Source organism: Chelonoidis abingdonii, chromosome 8 (assembly GCF_003597395.2).
Source record: "Chelonoidis abingdonii isolate Lonesome George chromosome 8, CheloAbing_2.0, whole genome shotgun sequence".
In the NCBI taxonomy this organism is placed as follows: Eukaryota; Metazoa; Chordata; order Testudines; family Testudinidae; genus Chelonoidis; species Chelonoidis abingdonii.
The window spans coordinates 82,331,613-82,341,014 of NC_133776.1; positions in this window are offsets into that span (position 1 = coordinate 82,331,613).

Sequence of the window (9,402 nt, forward strand, 5' to 3'; positions counted from 1 at the left end):
GGAGCAACTGCCATTTGGTTACCAGGGTACTAGGGATTTGTTTAGCCTGGGGCTAACATACCTGTTTCTCAGTACTTTAGTGTAGCCATCTGGCCTTGCCCCATCACAAGGGACTTGAGGGAAGACATCTAGCCTGACCTCCTACACAGGCCATAACTATGCTACTGTGTCTATGGTACCTCTAAGCACAAGTACTTGCTGAGGTATTATGGATTCAGAATGCTGGATTATGCTAATAGCACAAGTACTGGATCTGAGGCATTGGCATCTATGGCACTATGTTTTCTTCTGAGTCAGCACAACCTGTATCCTCTGCTTGGTTTGTTTGTTGATTGATCTAGTCTGCTCTGAAATGACACTAGATGAAAGTGTATTAATGAATTGTTAATGCACATCAGCAGGGTGCACCCAGTGTGCACACTACGTACACTAGCAGGTGTACGGAGGCCTCAGCAAGGACCATGTAGCTAGAAGGAGAGGGTATAGCAGGAGCAACCCAGAATGATCCCACAGCCTGGCCTAGCCCCCCGGCAGCTTCTCCTTGGATGAGCCCAAGGATGGGTGGCAACCAGGTAAATGGCATCATCTGCCCCATGTCCTATCCATGGTCTGCTTACTCAGCTGTCCCAGAGTCCCATTAAGAGGCGGTGACTGTTCAAATCTCAGCATTCAATTTCATTTTTAATTAAAACCCCCACTTTTCTATATTGCTATGACACTCAATTGTCCAACTTGCATGTAAGCAAATGTGTCAAATAGGGTCCAATTATTCCCCCTTTGTATTCTTGCTGGGAAGTCTCCCCATAGTGTCTGTGTGCCAGTTAAAATGAGTATTTTCTGTGCATCTTACCTTTACCGTCCTTCTGCACTTGCACGCTGCCAGTGGGGACACTGGAGGGCAGCAAAGAATTATAAATGACACTAGTAAGACTCAGGAATGAAGCAGACTAAGCACTCTCTCGCCAACAGAAGTTGGTCCAATAAAAGATATTACCTCACCTACCTTAACTTTCTAATATCCTGGCACTGACACAGCTACAATAATCCTGCACGCTGCAAGGAAAGCGCTTTTGCATTCCCAGAAAAAGCCGTCATTAGCTGTCATGCATCTGAAGAAGTGGATTTTTTACCCACGAAAGCTTATGCCCAAATAAATCTAGCCACAAAAACAACAAGGAGTCCAATGGCACCTTAAAGACTAACACGGCTACTCCCTGATACTTGTCATTACTTGGTCACTTGTGGCAGCTTGAATTTGTTAAATTTGGAATTTCAATACCTGAAGGAAAATACTAATTCCCCCCCCCATCACCCCAATGGCAAGAGGAACTCCATGTGTGCTGCCGCCTCTCAGTGTAGCCAACTCTTTCAATTTTATTGTGAGTCTTGCGATATTTGGTGTTTTCCTTAAAGCTCCAGCTCATGGTGATATGTTTTCTTCTTTCTTTTTTTAAAGTACATTTCTAGCCCTCAGGGTTACAGAGAAAATATGAACTGAGAGTAGCCTAAAGGTTAACAAAACAGAAGATAAATACAGTCTGGGTTCTTTTTATTTGGTTTGTAATTATAGGATTTTTGGGGGGGGGGGGATCAGGGGGCTGATTCATGATCGTTAAGTGTTTGGGGTTGGCAGTACTGTCTTGTGTATATTTAAGGTCCACTGTTAAGGCTACCACTCTGAAACCTGTCACCATGCAAGGTACTGAATTTAATCATATGATCTGGAAATCCTTCAACTCCATGAAAAAACTCATATGGCTACCACTCTGAAACTTTTCATTCTATGCAAACCCAGTAAGAATACAGATAAATCCAAATATCCCCAAAGCATAGTAGCATTCCCCTCAGCTGGGCAGGGGAATTTACTCTTCATCAGCATTAGAGGTGACAGCACTAGTCAGAGCCAGAAAGTGCAGGTAGGCACCCTGTAGCTTTGCCTGTGCATTTCGTTCTGACATACAGCACACATCCACTGCTATTCCAGCCCTGCAAACCTCACATAACTCTGCCAATGAACCTCGTTCTGATCACACCTGTGACGTGTCCTGATGTTGGATGCAATCTTATCTCCTCCAGACTACCTTCAAAAACCTTCTGATTTCTGTCTCAGGGCTGCCTAAAAGCTGCAGTGAAGGTGGGCTGGCTGTATCCCTCCTAGTTTGAATGGTTTCCCAACTTCTCTTCTCTGTATGAGTCTGCCAGGGGTGAAGAATACAGAAACTGAGACTCTGAGAATCAGCAGCCAGCTCACTGAATCACCCTGTTTGGCTGAACAGGATCTCCAGGCCAGGAATGCTCCTCACCTTCGTGTTCTGGACTAGAAGCTAGATTCAGAGCCCATGTACACTGGGGTACATCTGGAGTAACCTCACTGACTTCACTGGAATTATTCTGGATTTACACTGGCTGCAGGAGTTTGGAAGAACAGTGTATAGACAGCCCCTGGTTTTACCCAAGACCCCATGCATGCTGAAACTGGAAGTCATGAGTTATATATAGACACCTTAGTTCAAAGCTGCTAGTCACGCAGAAGGAAAAGCAATGTGTATTGTGTGTTCATAAATGGTGCACATTTTACATTGCCCCTACTACTGCTCCAAAACCCTCTACATCTCACTGATATTGTAACGTCACATTTGAAGTTTCCTGCTGTCCTCACAGCACTGACATTTCCTCCCTTTAAAGCATTCACCATGCTGAACCTATAGCACAATAGGACTCCTCTCCACCAGATGTCCCTTCATCTATCTCTGCAGGATCCCACCTCCTTGTGCTCAGACTCTTTCTGGCTGGCCTATTACAAAACACATGACTTGGATAATTACTCTCTAATGTCAGGGTGATCCTTTGGTGGTCCACCTTTTAATAGCCCTCCCCCACCTCCATCATGAACCACATGCTAAAGCTTCTCTGTCTTCAAAGGACAGCAAATGCCAATTAATTAACAAGGGGCCATAATCTGTGCTGTTACACCGAGATAAATCCACTGCTACCAGGGGCGCTATTGTGGATTTACACTGGTATGGGTGAGAGCAGAATCAGATATGAGCACATGAATTTCTCCCTGATTCTTTGGTCCAAAGTTCTGCTATTATGCCAGAATGTCAGACCAAACTACTCCCAATTTCACCCAGTAGTCAGATAGTAGAAGGCTGGGGTGCTGACTTTTACTAGGTGGATGCTGCTATTGTGAATTCTTCCCTGATGTCACTGCCTGATTGATCAGTTTCTCAGTATGTCACAAAGCAGAGGAAAAAAGCACCCCAGGACCTGCAACTAATCTGGGGGAGTTGATATTTCCATTTCCAGCAGAAATCTTAACACACCTTTCTGTTTGGAATAAACCAGTTCCTTGCTATGCCAGTCCTAGGCTCTCACCCAGCTTTACCTATGCACCTCTCTCCTGACTTCCACAGCACAGCACCCACTGCCATTCCAGTTCTGATCTGCAGCAACTCCCTGCTCGTCTAGTCCCCCAATCCATGTACTTCAATCCTCATGCACAGTACCCAGCTGTTTCAATCCTCAACTCCCAACAGCTTTATCCTCTGCAGTAGTGATCCCTAAACTGTGTATAGATTATTTTGCAAACAATTCATCCTGGGAAGCAGAGAAATAACTGTTATCCTCATTCCACAGAATAGGGAAATTAAGGCAGAGAGATTAAGTGACTTGCCCAAGGCAGTGAGAGAGTGTCAGTGTCAAGATAGGGATTAGCCCGCTGGACTTTCTGATTTCCTGTCCTCTGCTAAACCCTCTAGCATCCCAAGCTATTGCATCCATTCCTGGGCCAACATTTTTCTTTGAAGAAAAGAAAAAATGTGTCTGACTTTTTCTTGTTTTTGAAAATTGAAAGGAAGCTGACGACAAATAAGAGTGATGAGCAGGTAATGAATCCATGGATTTCCCATTACAGGGATGGATTACAGAAGCCTCCAAACTGTCCAGTTGAGTAACCAGTACAAAACAGACATAGACACGTGTTGAAAAATACCATTGAACTCCCTCCACTTCATGTAGCTCCTTTGGCTCTTATGTCTTTTTTTATTACTCAGTATTAACACTGTGGCTGTCCAGGCACTACAACAGATGCAATCTATTAGCAGAGTCCTCCAGCAGGCAGCCTCGCTGAGTAGGTGTGTCCTGCAAGCTACTCCATTCACCACCTGCTCCTTATGCCTGAACAGATGGAACTCAGACCCCTTGTATTCCACAGGCAAATCTGCTGGGTGCCAACAGGAACCTTTCACTGGCTGAGCCAGTAGCAATTCTGCAGTGCTTCATCCAGAAGCCTCCTTGCTTTTGTGAAATTGTGTGTGTGTGTGTGTGTGTAAGGATGGCGAAGAGTCTGTGTGTGGGAGGGAGAGAGGGATCTAGGTGAGTGGGTCAGAGCCCAAGTCCTAGTGGGACTTGTTCTAAGTCCTGGTGGATGCAGTTCAAGCCATAAACCCAACTCAGAGGGGCTGTGTAGTGCAGTACAGATGCATTAGCATAACTCTGAGACCCAGGTCCAGCAATTGTAAGCCCAGGTTTATAGTGCAGTGTGGAAGCTCAAGTGCAGGCTTGGAAACACCAAGTCCACAAATCCAGGTCCCGCCCGGGTTTACAATCCAGTGTAGACATCCCCTGTGTGTATAAATTTCATATTGCTAACCATCCCTGGGCTGAGCAACTAAACAGTTATTAATACTGTTGTTACGTAACCCAGGATTAGTAAGGATTCTAGACCTTGCAGACAATTATACCTAAGAGCTTTATCTAAGAAATGTTAAGCCTTCACCCACTGGTCAGCAGTTGGGTTGCTCTTTATTCCAGTTAATTTAGGTTTGTTTTGTTTTGAAAATGGCATTCTGACACGGAGTCTAGAGAACAGAGCCCCACATGGGACTGAGAAATAAAAGGAAGAGTGTGACCCCCCCCCCATGAGCTGGAGGGATAGCTCGGTGGTTTGAGCATTGGCCTGCTAAATCCCATGTTGTGAGCTTAATCCTTGTGGAGGCCACTCAGGGATCTGGGGCAAAAATCAGTATTTGGTCCTGCTAGTGAAGGTAGGGGGCTGGACTTGATGACCTTTCAAGGTCCCTTCCAGTTCTAGGAGATAGGTATATCTCCTATTATTATTATTATTGAGCAATCACATTGTGGATAGCTGCTGAATGACCAGAACTGAGTAGTCCAAGTCTGACAGGTGGGCTGATGAAGAGCTAGGTGGAACTCATTAGAAGGGAATTGTCCTGGTGCCTTGTAGAAATAATGAGAGTTTTCTTGCAGCATTTCCTCCTGTGTTTGACAAATTTTCTATATCATAGTTCAAAAAATGACTTTTAAAGGGCATGGCAAGTATTGTACAACTTAAATTAATAATATGGCATTTTGAGCCAAGGGTGACATTCCGTGCTTAAAGGGACACTGTCAAGTTAAAATTCAGATATTGTTCTCCCATGGGGTATTGACTTAAACCTCCATTTATCTGTTGACGAGTGGGAGGGATCCAGACAGGAAACCATCTCACTGTTAAAAGCCACAGAGTTTGTACAACTGAAATTCAATGAGCTAATAGGCTTTTTTTCCATTTATGTTTAAGTCTTAAAATTAATGTTGCAATAAGAGAAACATGCCTTAAATGTAAGTATCCTAATCTCTGTTCATTCAATTTTTAAATGTTCTAAAATCCATCTCTTGAGAACAGAAGAATGGCCACACAGGGTCAGACCTATGGTTCATCTAGCCCAATATCCTGTCTTCTGACGGTGCCCACTGCTTCAGAGAGAATGAACAGAATAGGGCAATTAGCTAGGGTGACCAAATGTCCCGATTTTATAGGCACAGTCCTGATATTTGGGGTTGTGTCTTATATAGGTGCCTATTTCCCCCTACCTCTTGTCCCGATTTTTCACACTTGTTGTCTGGACATCCTACAATTAGCGAGCAATCTAACCTCTGTCGTCCAGTCCCAGCTTCTGGCAGTCACAGGCTTAGGGACATCTAGAGCATGGGGTTGCATCTCTGACCATCTTGGCTAATAGCCATTGACGAACCTCTCGTCCATTGATGAACTTTATCTAATTGTTTTTTTAAAAACCACTTATATTTTTGGCCTTCAGAACACTCCCTGGCAATGAGTTCCACAGGTTAACTGTGAGTTGTGTGAAAAAGTACTTTCTTATGTTTGTTTTAAGCCTGCTGCATGTTAATTTAATCAGGTGACCTCTAGTTCTTATGTTATGTGAATAAAACTTTCATATTCACTTTCTCCACAACATTCATGATTTTATAGACCATTATCATATCCCCCCTTAGTCATCTCTATTCAAAGCTGAGCAGTCATATGGAAGCTGTTCCATACCCCTAATCAATTTGGTTGCCCTTCTCAGTACTTTTTCCAGTTCTAATGTATCTTTTTTAATAAGGAGAGACCAGAAGAGCACACAGTATTCTAGGTGTGGGCGTATCATGGATTTATAGAGAGGCATCATTATATTTTCTGTCTTATTATCTATCCCTTTCCTAGTGGGTCCTAACTCTCTATTAGCTTTTTTGTCTGCTGCTGAACATAGAACAGATGGTTCCTTAAGCAACTCAATCGTCCGCTGTCTCCACTGATTGTTTGGCAGGCTTCCTGCTTCTAGTACACTTAAAAAATGTTTTGCTGTTACTTTTGTGTCTTTTGCTAGTTACTCTTCTAATTCTTTTTTGGCCTACCTTATTATATTTTTATACTTGACTCGCCAGAGTTCATGCTCGAATGTTAATCCATCATCTGATTAGATTTTCTTGTCCTTTACTCAAAGAGTGTATTTATTCAGTATAAAATCTAGTGTTTAAAAATATTGGCTTAAATCAACAAGGACAACATTGAAAAATTTTAGACCTACTGAAATTTGATTTTGAAGGAATTGGCCTCAGCCAAAAGAACTGTGTAGTGGTCATCCTGCTCTGGCTCTGGAGAGAGCTGCAGCTGGGAAAAGGTAGGCTGATGGGAAAAGCAGCCCCAGCTGGTCCTTATAAGAGGACTGTGGGCCAGAAGCTAGAACACATACTCTCTCTCTTCAGAAAGAGAAGGACCTGGCTGCCTGGGAGCTGGGAAGGGCAGAGAGAGCTGGGAAGCTCCAGCCTAGCAAAACGCCAGGCTGCAGGCCTAGTTAAAGGCCTACAAAAGGGAACTGGGGCTGCAGAGGGTCCAGAGATAGGCAAAGGCAGCAGGTCCTAACACCCTTGCTGATGATGAGTGGTTTACAGGCTGCCGTCTGCCCCAGGGAGGGGGGCTGGATGATGACTGGCAATAGCTGCTGAGGCAAGGTGGGGATAGAGGATTGGGGGTTCCCCTAGGAGGGGAGACCTCGAGACAGTGGGTTGCTGCTGGGGGCAGAACCCTGAAGTAGAGGGGCACTGGGGTCTGGGAGGGACACAGGGGCCAGTGGCAGGCGAGACACCAGCCTGCAGAGGGCACTCCGGGCTGGAAGAGCTAATTTTCAGAGGACCAGCAGGAGGCACTGTGCCAGTGAGTTGTCACTCCACCACAAACTGTAAAATAACTTTTCATCTCTTCACAACTAATCGTTTTCACAGTCCTCTATATCCCATGTTACACTCTAAGAGACAAACTTTGGAAAGAAGCAGCCTTCCTTTCACAGTTGCAAATTGCCACTGCAAAAGAAATTTGTATGGGCAACTGAATGGAGGGCTAAAATAAGATTGTCAAGCCCCCACAGTTCATTTTTCAAAGATCGGTGTGCAGTTGTACATGCAACCACTCACGGCCTGTCCCTGCCCCTTTTACAAATGTATCCCTGCTCTTTATGATGTGCCAAATAACATTCCATCTCAGCAACAGCCTGCAAGATTGTTTTAAATTTTACATTTGTTTCCCTCTCTCTCTCTCTCTCTATTTGTGCATTGTTAAAAGACCAACAGGTACAACTGCTTGGATGCCAGTAATTCTGTATACGTGTGGATAGACAGTTGCCCTTGGTTCTATTTCAAATGTCTTGAACAAATTATATTGAAGCAATTAAAGAAAAACATGACATTTGGAGACTCATCAGAAAAATCAGATTCTTATAAAAGATTCTACTACATTGACAAAGGACAACTGAATTATTTGAAAATGCAATAAAATGCTGCAATGTTTTTATTCCAGAAGAGTTTGATGAGAAGATCTTCTTTAAATCCAGTTATGAATTTAACTTTATTTTATTTTATTAATCACTTTCATCTTCCACTTCAAGTCAGTGAAGTATTTCACAAATTAAATAAGAATACTTCATCTGTGACTTTTGCCGGGTAGTCTTACATTCTATTATTGTTGTCTTGGCATCATCTTTTAATCGGGAAAGGTTGACATGATGACTTATACTTAGAAATATAAAAATAACATTTTTATAAAGTGGACAGAGTGCAGGTTGTCCTGGATATTGCTAAAAAAACACCCACCTATGCTCTTAGGAAAGAGTTTCTTTATTTGCATTTCAAATGTACAGATATAATCTTTTAAATGCCTCAGTTCTTTTTCCTGCTGAGCACCCAGATCCCCAGACAACTTCCCTGGAAGCTGCAGGTGCTCTGAACCCATGAAATCAAGCTTAAACTAGACAGCCAAAAATTGAGACACCCCATCAGTGGACCCTTCTGAAAAAGCAGATCCTAATGCTTTGTGTGTCTGAACTGTTCTCTATTATTTGTCTGATTAGACTGTAAAGTTAAGGCCAGGAGTGTCACCCTAGTCCAGCAAAAAGTACATAGAACTGTGTTTGACTTTAAACATGTGAGAAATCCTATTAACTGGGCTTTACCCTCAACAATTAATTAATTAAGAGAAAATAAAACTAAACTGCAGAATCATTTTTTTACAGACAGTCATATCTCATGCTATAATTGCCTGAATATATAATTCTCTAATATAAGGTCTGTGAGGAAACTTTCCAGACTGATACATTTCCAAGGAAAATAAACAGAGAGAAGCCGGACAAAAAAAAAGTGTTATTTTAGAGAAATAAAAACTCCATCCAAGAAAGTGAAATGGAATCGGAGAAGAAAGAAAAACGACATAAAATGGTTAGTCATTGGTACCAACCTGACATCCCTCTCAACTCTGAATGGCCTATGCCCTATTAATTACGGAAAACTTGCTAGCTCAAAGCATAAGAAAAACACTCAGCTCTTTGCCTGTTACTTGTAATTTTCAAAGAATGCAGCATCCCACTTACATGGAGGTTGGCCAACCTTCCACATGAACACCGTTAGACAATAATTATATTGCCCTGCCTGAGCTATTTAAGTGCTGTAAAAATGGTTTTATTGATGTCTCTACCGTGTCAGAGCAAAGCGTTTGTTACACATAGTGCTGTTGGTTTCTGGTATGCGTGACATTCTGAAATAAAACATCCATATAAATGATTGCTT